Source organism: Dendrobates tinctorius, unplaced genomic scaffold, assembly GCF_039654945.1.
Source record: "Dendrobates tinctorius isolate UK_male_01 unplaced genomic scaffold, ASM3965494v1 ptg000182l, whole genome shotgun sequence".
Taxonomy (NCBI): Eukaryota; Metazoa; Chordata; class Amphibia; order Anura; family Dendrobatidae; genus Dendrobates; species Dendrobates tinctorius.
This window is the reverse complement of record NW_027361849.1, coordinates 679527-694867: the sequence shown is the minus strand read 5'-3', so window position 1 is coordinate 694867 and position 15341 is coordinate 679527.

Sequence of the window (15341 nt, the reverse complement as noted above, 5' to 3'; positions counted from 1 at the left end):
CACCCGGTTCTGCGTGGACTACAGGGGGCTCAACGCCATCACAACCTCTGATGCCCACCCGATGCCGCGCATCGAGGATCTGCTCGAGCGGTTGACAAACGCCAACTACATATCCATCATGGATTTGAGTCGGGGATACTGGCAGATTCCCCTGAGCCCTGAGGCGCAGGAGAAATCCGCCTTTATCACCCCCTTTGGACTGTACGAGTCCACGGTCATGCCCTTCGGCATGAAGAATGCCCCTGCCACTTTCCAGCGGATGGTCAACCACCTGCTTCGGGGACTGGAGGAGTACGCAGTGGCGTACTTAGACGATATTGCCGTCTTCAGTTCCACCTGGGAGGAACACCTTCAGCACCTCCAGGAGGTGCTCAAGCGTCTTCACCAGGCAGGCCTGACCATCAAGCCGGGGAAGTGCCAGATAGGCATGCGCAAGGTCCACTACCTGGGGCACCGGGTAGGCGGGGGTTCCATGAGTCCGGAGCCAGGAAAAGTGGACGCAATCGTGTCCTGGCCCACCCCCAGGACCAAGAAACAGGTGAAGTCCTTCTTGGGCACTGCAGGGTACTATAGGCGGTTCGTACAGGACTATAGCGCCCTTGCCAAACCCTTGACTGACCTCACCAAGCAGAGGCTACCCCAAACAGTCAACTGGACAGATGACTGTGAGGCGGCTTTCCAAGCTTTGAAAGCAGCCCTGTGCAACTCTCCAGTGTTGAGAGCAGTCGACAGCAGTCGCCCGTTTCTGGTACAGACCGACGCCAGCGAGTTTGGCCTCGGTGCTGTGCTTAGCCAGGTCGACTCGGGGGACCAAGAGCACCCCGTGTTGTACCTGAGCCGGAAACTTTTGCCGAGGGAAGTGGCATACTCGACCATCGAGAAGGAGTGTCTGGCCATGGTGTGGGCACTGCAGCGTTTGCAGCCCTACCTGTATGGGCGCGCCTTCACGGTGGTAACCGACCACAACCCTCTGAGCTGGTTGCACACAGTGTCCGGAACCAATGGAAGGTTGCTCCGCTGGAGCCTTGCCCTTCAACAGTACGATTTTACTGTAAAACACAGGAAGGGCAGCGAAAACGGCAATGCCGATGGGTTGTCCCGCCGGGGCGAACCCGCTGAGGTGCGCATGGCCGATTACCGAGAGGTAATGCCTCCTTAGCGCCCTCTTAAGGGGGGAGGTGTGATGTACAATGTCTGTGAGGTATGGGGTTTTGTCTACAAAATATGATGTTTTCTGTTGTAACTTTCCAGAAAGATCCGGCACATATGACAATCCAGGCTGCTAGCTCTGCAGCTTCACCCCTCCTCCCTTCACACACACACAGAGCAGTGCCACCCCCCTCCTCTACAGCCTGTGTTCGCACTAGTAATAGGAGACCCCCTGCTGTTACAACCATTTGTTTCCTCTCCACAGCTGAGAGAAAAAAGTGCGGGATGGTTCTTTGTTTGAAACAAAGAGGTTTGAATAAAACTATAAGAGCCTGCCCTGCGAAAACCGTACCAAGCAGAAATATAAAAATCATATTTCTGCGATCCGAGCAGACCCAGCTTCGCTGTGGTGCCTGTTGCAAAACTCTCGGATGTCCAGAACCTGAGATATGATTTGCGCCCAAATGGACGGTCATATCGCATAGATGTTTGATGTTTTCTTGATGGGCTCATTACGCTGGGAAACATGATACCACTGATGAGTCCATACCAGCTTCTCCCATAAAGTTATAGCTAATCTAAGTTTTGTAGCCAAAACATAACTTGGATAAGAGAGGTGGGATCAACCCAGAATGCACCTCTCTGTGATGTCACATAGGAAAGTCTATAAGGCATTTCCTGGGCAAACCAGCTCAGAACAGCTGCAGAGTCGGTGCTGACAAGAACTCCAGATGAATGGAGACGTGTGGCTCCTCCCCCCTTAAAGCCGCATGGTCTGCCTAAGGAACAATATGGAACTGTGAGTGTAATCTCTTTGTTTTCTCCACTTTTATTTTATACCTGTACTGTACATATTTTATGTCTCAATTTTATAGCAACTTTTATCTGTAATCACTGTCCTCTTTCGGAAAATAAATGAAATTATTTAGATCTGTCTCCATGCTCTAAGAATCGAACTATACGCCTTTGATAGATAATCGCTACTAATTCAAGGGGTTTGCCACGGACCCTCTTAATTTAACACTGTGAATTAAGTAACCGTGACTGGTGGCAGCGCGTTGTGTACGGCTATTACGGCTTGCTGGCAGTCTAGAAGGGGCTTCAGCCACAGCATTGATAATTCCCTTACTGCAGAAGCCTAATTGCCGGTTCACAACAGGCAGCCCGTCCGGCGACTAATTATCCTAGGTGCAGTTCCCTGACTGACCTGAGGGTAAGGGGGGCGCCGGAGAGCTGCGAGTTCCAAAGTGGAACTGAGAAAGTGGGATATACATAAATCCCCACAGTACTTGGAAGATTGATAGCAGTGGTGGGGCATCCAAATTAAACTCCCCCTGCGGCAAATTGTAGAGCGAGATTAGCTTGCTGGATATTTTTGTCACATGGTGCCAGTGGTGGGATAACTAAGATAAGCCCCACTGCGCCTGTGATAGCCGTGTGCCGGCATTGTGTCACGTCCCTCCGTCCGCTGATACACCGGTGTCAGTGGTGGGATCGTGACATAGTGGTGACACAGGGTCCGCTGTCCGTCGCGTTTTGGTGGCAGCGGGACCCCCGTTAGTCGTCGCCCGTAAGTGGACGAACGGCCGTGGGCTGTTCGTCACAGGAGGAGTGGTACTGTGCAGTGTATATATACAGGAGGAGTGGTGCTGTGCAATGTATATATACAGGAGTAGTGGTACTGTGCAGTGTATATATACAGGAGGAGTGGTGCTGTGCAATGTATATATACAGGAGTAGTGGTACTGTGCAGTGTATATATACAGGAGGAGTGGTACTGTGCAATGTATATATACAGGAGGAGTGGTGCTGTGCAGTGTATATATACAGGAGGAGTGGTACTGTGCAGTGTATATATACAGGAGTAGTGGAACTGTGCAGTGTATATATACAGGAGGAGTGGTGCTGTGCAATGTATATATACAGGAGTAGTGGTACTGTGCAGTGTATATATACAGGAGGAGTGGTACTGTGCAATGTATATATACAGGAGGAGTGGTGCTGTGCAGTGTATATATACAGGAGGAGTGGTACTGTGCAGTGTATATATACAGGAGTAGTGGTACTGTGCAGTGTATATATACAGGAGGAGTGGTACTGTGCAGTGTATATATACAGGAGGGTTGGTACTGTGCAATGTATATATACAGGAGGAGTGGTACTGTGCAGTGTATATATACAGGAGGAGTGGTGCTGTGCAGTGTATATATACAGGAGGAGTGGTACTGTGCAGTGTATATATACAGGAGGAGTGGTGCTGTGCAGTGTATATATACAGGAGGAGTGGTACTGTGCAGTGTATATATACAGGAGTAGTGGTACTGTGCAGTGTATATATACAGGAGGAGTGGTGCTGTGCAGTGTATATATACAGGAGGAGCGGTACTGTGCAGTGTATACAGGAGTGGTACTGTGCAGTGTATATATATAGGAGGAGTGGTGCTGTGCAGTGTATATATACAGGAGGAGTGGTGCTGTGTAGTGTATATATACAGGAGTGGTACTGTGCAGTGTATATATATATAGGAGGAGTGGTGCTGTGCAGTGTATATATACAGGAGGAGTGGTACTGTGCAGTGTATACAGGAGTGGTACTGTGCAGTGTATATATATACAGGAGGAGCGGTACTGTGCAGTGTATATATACAGGAGGAGTGGTGCTGTGCAGTGTATATATACAGGAGGAGTGGTACTGTGCAGTGTATATATACAGGAGGAGTGGTACTGTGCAGTTTATATATACAGGAGGAGTGGTGCTGTGCAGTGTATATATACAGGAGGAGTGGTACTGTGCAGTGTATATATACAGGAGTGGTACTGTGCAGTGTATATATACAGGAGGAGTGGTGCTGTGCAGTGTATATATACAGGAGGAGTGGTACTGTGCAGTGTATATATACAGGAGGAGTGGTACTGTGCAGTGTATATATACAGGAGTGGTACTGTGCAGTGTATGTATACAGGAGGAGTGGTACTGTGCAGTGTATATATACAGGAGTGGTGCTGTGCAGTATATATATACAGGAGGAGTGGTGCTGTGCAGTGTATGTATACAGGAGGAGTGGTACTGTGCAGTGTATATATACAGGAGTGGTGCTGTGCAGTGTATATATACAGGAGGAGCGGTACTGTGCAGTGTATATATACAGGAGGAGTGGTGCTGTGCAGTGTATGTATACAGGAGGAGTGGTGCTGTGCAGTGTATATATATACAGGAGGAGTGGTGCTGTGCAGTGTATATACAGGAGTGGTGCTGTGCAGTGTATATATACAGGAGGAGCGGTACTGTGCAGTGTATATATACAGGAGGAGTGGTGCTGTGCAGTGTATGTATACAGGAGGAGTGGTGCTGTGCAGTGTATATATATATACAGGAGTGGTGCTGTGCAGTGTATACAGTATATACAGGAGGAGTGGTACTGTGCAGTGTATATATACAGGAGTGGTACTGTGCAGTGTATGTATACAGGAGGAGTGGTACTGTGCAGTGTATATATACAGGAGTGGTACTGTGCAGTGTATATATACAGGAGGAGTGGTACTGTGCAGTGTATATATACAGGAGTGGTACTGTGCAGTGTATGTATACAGGAGGAGTGGTACTGTGCAGTGTATATATACAGGAGTGGTACTGTGCAGTGTATATATACAGGAGGAGTGGTACTGTGCAGTGTATATATACAGGAGGAGTGGTACTGTGCAGTGCATATATACAGGAGGAGCGGTGCTGTGCAGTGTATATATACAGGAGGAGTGGTACTGTGCAGTGTATATATACAGGAGGAGTGGTGCTGTGCAGTGTATATATACAGGAGGAGTGGTACTGTGCAGTGTATATATACAGGAGGAGTGGTGCTGTGCAGTATATACAGGAGTGGTGCTGTGCAGTGTATATATACAGGAGGAGTGGTGCTGTGCAGTGTATACAGGAGTGGTGCTGTGCAGTGTATATATACAGGAGGAGTGGTGCTGTGCAGTGTATGCAGGAGTGATGCTGTGCAGTGTATATATACAGGAGGAGTGGTGCTGTGCAGTGTATACAGGAGTGGTGCTGTGCAGTGTATATATACAGGAGGAGTGGTGCTGTGCAGTGTATACAGGAGTGGTGCTGTGCAGTGTATATATACAGGAGTGGTGCTGTGCAGTGTATATATACAGGAGTGGTGCTGTGCAGTGTATATATACAGGAGTGGTGCTGTGCAGTGTATACAGGAGTGGTGCTGTGCAGTGTATATATACAGGAGTGGTGCTGTGCAGTGTGTATATATACAGGAGTGGTGCTGTGCAGTGTATACAGGAGTGGTGCTGTGCAGTGTATATATACAGGAGGAGTGGTACTGTGCAGTGTATACAGGAGTGGTGCTGTGCAGTGTATATATACAGGAGTGGTGCTGTGCAGTGTATATATACAGGAGGAGTGGTGCTGTGCAGTGTATATATACAGGAGTGGTGCTGTGCAGTGTATATATACAGGAGTGGTACTGTGCAGTGTATATATACAGGAGTGGTGCTGTGCAGTGTATATATACAGGAGGAGTGGTACTGTGCAGTGTATATATACAGGAGTGGTGCTGTGCAGTGTATATATACAGGAGGAGTGGTACTGTGCAGTGTATATATACAGGAGCGGTACTGTGCAGTGTATATATACAGGAGTGGTGCTGTGCAGTGTATATATACAGGAGGAGTGGTGCTGTGCAGTGTATACAGGAGTGGTGCTGTGCAGTGTATATATACAGGAGTGGTGCTGTGCAGTGTATATATACAGGAGGAGTGGTGCTGTGCAGTGTATACAGGAGTGGTGCTGTGCAGTGTATATATACAGGAGTGGTGCTGTGCAGTGTATATATACAGGAGGAGTGGTACTGTGCAGTGTATATATACAGGAGCGGTACTGTGCAGTGTATATATACAGGAGTGGTGCTGTGCAGTGTATATATACAGGAGGAGTGGTGCTGTGCAGTGTATACAGGAGTGGTGCTGTGCAGTGTATATATACAGGAGTGGTGCTGTGCAGTGTATATATACAGGAGGAGTGGTGCTGTGCAGTGTATACAGGAGTGGTGCTGTGCAGTGTATACACAGAATAGTGCAGATCTTGAGCGTTACTCACAGGCTGAGGGTCGTAGTCCTGTTTGAGGCGACACAGCGTTGTCTCGGATCGGCTGGTGGCGCTTCTCCCTTTATCTCTCCGTCCTGACGATGGGCGTTATATTCGGGTGTTCACACGGGGCGGAGGAGAAGCTGATCGCTGATAACATACAGCTGCATGTAAAAGTTTGGGCGCCCCCGGCCTAATTATTATTGTTATTATGAACAGTTGTATTAACAACCAGAGGACGTAATAAACCCTAAACATCATCTATTATTAATACGTTTTAAAAGGAATTAATGATAACAACAAATCCGCACAGAAAACACCGACATCAGGGCCGAGCACAGAAAGAAGTGCTACATGGCGGGTGCACAGCGGGGAGCGGTCAGTGCCCTATTACCGGGGAACTGGGGGGACTGTACCCCTGTGTGCAAGACAGGCAACAAATAACATCTAGAGTTCAACCTTCTATGGACGTTACTATAATAGGAGGGCAGAGGCCGGATAATGAGCGCTGCTGTCTGTCCTGCCTGCCAGGCACCCTAATGTTACCCCGTACTGCGCCCCCGCTCAGCGGCAGCACCCCTAAATACCCCACTAAGGGCCCAAGAACAACAAGTAAGTGGGGAGGCGACACTGGGAGGGTGTGTGTAAATATATATATATACTAGCTGAAGAGCCCGGCGCTGCCCGGGCATAGTAACTAACTGTGGTTATAGTAAATTATAATTATCCTCCATCCCATAGTCCCGTGCCCATATACCCATCACACACATCCTCCATCCCATAGTCCAGGGCCCATACAGTTGTGGCCAAAAGTATTGACACCCCTGCAATTCTGTCAGATAATTCTCAGTTTCTTCCTGAAAATGATTGCAAACACAAATTCTTTGTTATTATTATCTTCATTTAATTTGTCTTAAATGAAAAAACACAAAAAGAATTGTCCTAAAGCCAAATTGGATATAATTCCACACCAAACATAACAAAGAGGGTGGACAAAAGTATTGGCACTGTGCGAAAAATCATGTGATGCTTCTCTAATTTGTGTAATTAACAGCACCTGTAACTTACCTGTGGCACCTAACAGGTGTTGGCAATAACTAAATCACACTTGCAGCCAGGTGACATGGATTAAAGTTGACTCAACCTCTGTCCTGTGTCCTTGTGTGTACCACATTGAGCATGGAGAAAAGAAAGAAGACCAAAGAACTGTCTGAGGACTTGAGAAACCAACTTGTGAGGAAGCATGAGCAATCTCAAGGCTACAAGTCCATCTCCAAAGACCTGAATGTTCCTGTGTCTACCGTGCGCAGTGTCATCAAGAAGTGTAAAGCCCATGGCACTGTGGCTAACCTCCCTAGATGTGGCCGGAAAAGAAAAATTGACAAGAGATTTCAACGCAAGATTGTGCGGATGTTGGATAAAGAACTTCGACTAACATCCAAACAAGTTCAAGCTGCCCTGCAGTCCGAGGGTACAACAGTGTCAACCCGTACTATCCATCGGCGTCTGAATGAAAAGGGACTGTATGGTAGGAGACCCAGGAAGACCCCACTTCTTACCCCGAGACATAAAAAAGCCAGGCTGGAGTTTGCCAAAACTTACCTGAAAAAGCCTAAAATGTTTTGGAAGAATGTTCTCTGGTCAGATGAGACAAAAGTAGAGCTTTTAGGGCAAAAGCATCAACATAGAGTTTACAGGAGAAAAAAGAGGCATTCAAAGAAAAGTACACGGTCCCTACAGTCAAACATGGCGGAGGTTCCCTGATGTTTTGGGGTTGCTTTGCTGCCTCTGGCACTGGACTGCTTGACCGTGTGCATGGCATTATGAAGTCTGAAGACTACCAACAAATTTTGCAGCCTAATGTAGGGCCCAGTGTGAGAAAGCTGGGTCTCCCTCAGAGGTCATAGGTCTTCCAGCAGGACAATGACCCAAAACACACTTCAAAAAGCCCTAGAAAATGGTTTGAGAGAAAGCACTGGAGACTTCTAAGGTGGCCAGCAATGAGTCCAGACCTGAATCCCATAGAACACCTGTGGAGAGATCTAAAAATGGCAGTTTGGAGAAGGCACCCCTCAAATATCAGGGACCTGGAGCAGTTTGCCAAAGAAGAATGGTCTAAAATTCCAGCAGAGCATTGTAAGAAACTCATTGATGGTTACCGGAAGCGGTTGGTCGCAATTATTTTGGCTAAAGGTTGTGCAACCAAGTATTAGGCTGAGGGTGCCAATACTTTTGTCTGGCCCATTTTTGGAGTTTTGTGTGAAATGATCAATGTTTTGCTTTTTGCTTCATTCTCTTTTGTGTTTTTTCATTTAAGACAAAATAAATGAAGATAATAATACCAAAGAATTTGTGTTTGCAATCATTTTCAGGAAGAAACTGAGTATTATCTGACAGAATTGCAGGGGTGTTAATACTTTTGGCCACAATTGTATACCCATCATACATATCCACCATCCCATAGTCCCATGTCCATATACCCATCACACATCCTCCATCCCATAGTCCCGTGCCCATATACCCGTCATACATATCCTCCATCCCATAGTCCCGTGCCCATATACCCATCACACATCCTCCATCCCATAGTCCCGTGCCCATATACCCATCACACATCCTCCATCCCATAGTCCCGTGCCCATATACCCGTCATACATATCCTCCATCCCATAGTCCCATGCCCATATACCCATCACACATCCTCCATCCCATAGTCCCGTGCCCATATACCCATCACACATATCCTCCATCCCATAGTCCCGTGCCCATATACCCATCATACATATTCGCCATCCCATAGTCCCGTGCCCATATACCCATAACACATCCTCCATCCCATAGTCCCATGCCCATATACCCATCATACATATCCTCCATCCCATAGTCCCGTGCCCATACACTTGTCATACATATCCTCCATCCCATATGCCCGTGCCCATATACCCACACATCCTCCATCCCATAGTCCCGTGCCCATATACCCATCACACATATCCTCCATCCCATAGTCCCATGCCCATATACCCATCATACATATTCACCATCCCATAGTCCCTTGCCCATATACCCATCACACATCCTCCATCCCATAGTCCCATGCCCATATACCCATCATACATATCCTCCATCCCATATTCCCGTGCCCATATACCCATCATACATGTCCGCCATCCCATAGTCCCGTGCCCATATACCCATCACACATCGTCCATCCCATAGTCCCATGCCCATATACCCATCACACATCCTCCATCCCATAGTCCCGTGCCCATATACCCATCATACATGTCCGCCATCCCATAGTCCCGTGCCCATATACCCATCACACATTGTCCATCCCATAGTCCCGTGCCCATATACCCATCATACATGTCCGCCATCCCATAGTCCCGTGCCCATATACCCATCACACATCCTCCATCCCATAGTCCCGTGCCCATATACCCATCATACATGTCCGCCATCCCATAGTCCCGTGCCCATATACCCATCACACATCCTCCATCCCATAGTCCCGTGCCCATATACCCATCATACATATCCTCCATCCCATAGTCCCGTGCCCATATACCCGTCATACATATCCGCCATCCCATAGTCCCGTGCCCATATACCCATCACACATCGTCCATCCCATAGTCCCATGCCCATATACCCATCACACATCGTCCATCCCATAGTCCCATGCCCATATACCCATCATACATGTCCACCATCCCATAGTCCCGTGCCCATATACCCATCACACATATCCTCCATCCCATAGTCCCGTGCCCTTATACCCGTCATACATATCCTCCATCCCATAGTCCCGTGCCCATATACCCATCACACATATCCTCCATCCCATAGTCCCATGCCCATATACCCATCATACATATCCTCCATCCCATAGTCCCGTGCCCATATACCCATCACACATATCCTCCATCCCATAGTCCCGTGCCCATATACCTATCATACATATCCTCCATCCCATAGTCCCGTGCCCATATACCCGTCATACATATCCGCCATCCCATAGTCCCGTGCGCATATACCCATCACACATCCTCCATCCCATAGTCCCGTGCCCATATACCCATCATACATATCCGCCATCCCATAGTCCCCTGTCCATATACCCATCACACATATCCTCCATCCCATAGTCCCGTGCCCATATACCCATCATACATATCCGCCATCCCATAGTCCCCTGCCCATATACCCATCACACATATCCTCCATCCCATAGTCCCGTGCCCATATACCCATCATACATATTCACCATCCCATAGTCCCGTGCCCATATACCCATCACACATCCTCCATCCCATAGTCCCGTGCCCATATACTCATCATACATGTCCGCCATCCCATAGTCCCGTGCCCATATACCAATCACACATCGTCCATCCCATAGTCCCATGCCCATATACCCATCATACATATCCTCCATCCCATAGTCCCGTGCCCATATACCCGTCATACATATCCGCCATCCCATAGTCCCGTGCCCATATACCCATCACACATCGTCCATCCCATAGTCCCATGCCCATATACCCATCACACATCGTCCATCCCATAGTCCCATGCCCATATACCCATCATACATGTCCACCATCCCATAGTCCCGTGCCCATATACCCATCATACATATCCTCCATCCCATAGTCCCGTGCCCATATACCCATCATACATATCCTCCATCCCATATTCCCTTGCCCATATACCTATCATACATATCCTCCATCCCATAGTCCCGTGCCCATATACCCGTCATACATATCCGCCATCCCATAGTCCCGTGCGCATATACCCATCACACATCCTCCATCCCATAGTCCCGTGCCCATATACCCATCATACATATCCTCCATCCCATAGTCCCGTGCCCATATACCCGTCATACATGTCCACCATCCCATAGTCCCGTGCCTATATACCCATCATACATATCCTCCATCCCATAGTCCCGTGCCCATATATCATAGAATCATACAATCATAGAATCGGAGAGTTGGAAGGGACCTCCTGGGCCATCTGGTCCAACCCCCTGCTCAAAGCAGGATTCGCTAAATCATCCCAGTCAGATGTCTGTCCAGCCTCTGTTTGAAGACTTCCATTGAAGGAGAACTCACCACTTCTCGTGGCAGCTTGTTCCACTCATTGATCACTCTGTCAAAAAGTTTTTTCTAATATCTAATCTGTGTCTCCTCCCATTCAGTTTCATCCCATTGCTTCTAGTCTTTCCTTGTGCAAATGAGAATAAAGTTGATCCTTCTACAATGTGACAGCCCTTGAGATATTTGTAGACAGCTATTAAGTCTCCTCTCAGTCTTCTCTTTTGCAAACTAAACAATCCCAAATCCTGCAACCTTTCCTCATAAGACAGGGTTTGCAGACCGGTCACCATTCTGGTTGTTCTTTTCTGAACTTGCTCCAGTTTGTTGATGTCTTTTTTAAAATATGGTGCCCAAAACTGGACACAATATTCCAGATGAGGTCTGACCAAAGAGGAGTAGAGGGCAATAATGACTTCACGTGATCTAGACTGTATGCTTCTGTTAATACATCCTAGAATTGCATTTGCCTTTTTTGCTGCTGCATCACACTGTTGACTCATATTCAGTCTGTGATCTATTAGTATACCCAAGTCTTTTTCACATGTGCTGTTGCTTAGCCCTATTCCTCCCATTCTATATATGCTTTTTTCATTTTTATTGCCCAGATGTAGTACTTTGCATTTCTCCCTGTTAAAAACCATTCTGTTAGTTGCTGCCCACTTCTCCAGTTTATTTATATCTTTTTGAATCCTCTCTCTCTCTTCTCTAGTATTAGCTATCCCTTCTAGCTTTGTGTCATCAGCAAATTTAATCAGTTTACCCTCAATTCCTTCATCTAAATTGTTGATAAAGATGTTGAACAATACAGGGCCCAGGACAGAGCCCTGTGGTACCCCACTTGAGACATTCTTCCAACTGGATGTGCAGCCATTTACGACCACTCTTTGGGTCCGATCACTAAGCCAGTTATGAATCCACCTAACAGTTGCCTTGTCCATTCCATACTTAGTCATTTTTTCAATAAGGATTGTATGAGAGACTTTGTCAAATGCTTTGCTGAAGTCAAGATATACTATATCTACAGCATTTCCTTGATCCACCCAATCAGTGATACCGTCATAGAAGGAAATTAAGTTAGTCTGACATGACTTATTAGTTACAAACCCATGCTGACTCTGTTTAATCACTTCATTCTTATCCAGGTACTGACATACATGTTGTTTAATAATTTGTTCAAAGATCTTTCCGGGTATAGAAGTCAGACTCACCGGCCTATAGTTGCCTGGGTCTACCTTCTTCCCCTTTTTGAAGATAGGAACAACATTTGCTCTTCTCCAGTCTTCTGGGACTTCTCCTGTTCTCCAAGAATTTTCAAAGATTATGGAGAGGGGTTCAAAAATTTCTTCTGCTATCTCCTTCAGTACTCTGGGGTGTAATTCATCTGGACCTGGAGACTTGAAATCATTTAGGTTAGCTAAGTGTTTCCTCACTATCTTTCTGTTTATAGATATCCTGGATTCTTCTATTCCCTTAATAGGACAGTGAAGAAGAATTGATGTTACATTTCCTTTCTGAGAGAAAACAGATGCAAAATAGGAATTTAAAAGTTCGGCCTTCTCAACATCCTGTCTTACCATTTCAAAATTTTCATCCTGTAAAAATCCTATAGCATCTTTGTTTTTTCTTTTACTTTTGACATATCCCCAAAATCCTTTATTATTGCTTTTGACATCTCTTGCAAGCCTCAATTCATTGTCAGCTTTAGCTAATCTGATTTGTGCCCTGCAGGTTCTGCAGACAGCATTATATTCTTCTTTAGATATGCCTCCCTCTTTCCATTTTATAAACATTTTTTTCTTCCTTTTTAGCATGTGCTTAAGTTCTGTGTTCATCCATCCTGGTTTCCTTAAATGCTTCCTATTCTTCCCTCTTTTCGGAATTGTTAACAATTGTGCTTTGAGAATTTCATTTTTCAAGATTTCCCATCCTTCCTGGACATTTTTGTCTTTAAGGATATCCAGCCATTGGATCCCTCCAATTCTCTTTCTGAAACCCTTAAAATCTGCCTTTCTGAAATCTAACCTTGATGTCTGAGTCTTCACAGGTCTTCCGCCTCTAGTTATCCAAAATTCTAAAATAGCATGGTCGCTACCTCCTAGGGTCCCAGCCACTTTTACCTCCTCAACCATTTCCTCCCTGTTTATAAGGATTCGATCCATGGTAGCAGTTCCCATTGTTTTCTCCCCTACCTTTTGGAAGATAAAGTTGTCAGCAAGAGAGGATAAGAATTTCCTTGTCCTGTTAGTTTTGCCTGAGAGAGATTCCCAACAAATGTCTGGATAGTTGAAATCTCCCATGACAACTATGTCATATTTTTTGGAGAACTTGGCCATTTGATGCATAAAGAGTTCATCCATATCTTCAGCTTGAACAGGCGGCCTGTAGTAAATGCCTACAATGGTGTCCTTTCCATTGTTCTGTCCTTGTATTCTTACCCAAACTGTTTCCACAGAACCCCCAGTCTCTGAAGCTTGGATCTCTGTGCAGATATACGCGTTTCTAACATACAATGCGACACCTCCTCCTCGTTTATCAAGTTGGTTTCTTGCAAATAAGTTGTATCCTTCTAGTCTTGTATTCCAATCATGTGTATCGTCCCACCAAGTTTCAGTGATTCCAATGACATCATATTTCTTTTCCTGTGTTAGTAGTTCCAATTCTCCTTGTTTGTTGCCCATGCTTTGTGCATTAGTATAGAAACATTTTAGTTTGTGATTGTTTTCGCTTTCTCCAATATTATTAATAATTAGCTTCTTTTGTCTTTGTTCTTCCTTTCCACTTCTAATAGCAGAGTTCTCAATAGCATTTGTCAGGTGTATGGCTTTTTCTGGTCTTTTGCTTCCCTTCCCATGTTGTTCTAGTGTAAAGCTCTCCTTACAAGTGTAGCAAGGCGACTTCCAAATACATGCTTTCCAGTCTTCGTAAGGTGCACCCCATCTCTAGCAAGTAGTCCATCGTATAAGTAGTTCACTCCGTGATCCAGAAATCCAAATCGTTGCTGACGGCACCATCGACGTAGACAGTTGTTCACCTGCAGAATCTTATTCCACCTCCTTGTTCCATGGCCATCCACTGGGAGGATGGAAGAGAAGACCACCTGCGCTCCCAGTTCTTTCACTTTCCTGCCTAAGTCTTCAAAGTCTCTGCAGATGGTTTCCAGGTCGTTTCTTGCGGTGTCATTTGTCCCCACATGTAGTAGCAGGAATGGGTAGTCATCTGTAGGTCTGAAGAGTCCTGATCTCCTGTCAGACACATCTTTAATTTTTACACCTGGAAGACAACACATTTCTCTTGAAGTTATATCCGGTCTGCAGATAGCGGCCTCTGTTCCTCTCAGCAGGGAATCCCCCATGACCACCACTCTCCGTTTCTTCTTCACATTTTTCTTTCTCCATCCAGGAGGACTCTGAAGGCGTACAAGGTTGCTGCTTGTTGGCAAAGTCTTCTCCTGATGTATTTCTTCATCGTTTTCCTGCGTGAGAGCCTGGTACTGGTTCCTGAGCAGTATGGGTGCTGACTGCCTCCTGATCCTCCTGCTTCTCTGGGTCACATGTCTCCATTCCTCTGTTTCTTCAGGTGCACTTCGAATTGCTTCTCCTTCTGTAACATGAAGAGATAATTCTGCTCTAAGAACTCTTCAACTTCCTTAATGGTCTTCAGTGTAGCTAACCTCTCTTCCTCCAGCAGGGACACGAGCTGCATCTGTGGCAGGTGAAGTTTGGCTTTTCCACTAGTAAGTCTGTGAACATGTAGCAAGAAATGCAGCTCACTAATGGCTCCTGGCCTCCTCCATATTGAGATTTTTTAAAAACGATGAAAGATGAGCCAAAATTTGCGCGCCGAAGACTCTTCCCCTGGTTTTCCCCTTTTCAGCTGCAACGGCCAAAACCCAGTGATCGTTGAGCTTGCGGAGACTCTTCACTTATCCCAGAAGGCACTGGGAATATGCAAATGATCTCCTCAAGACTCTTCCCCTTCAT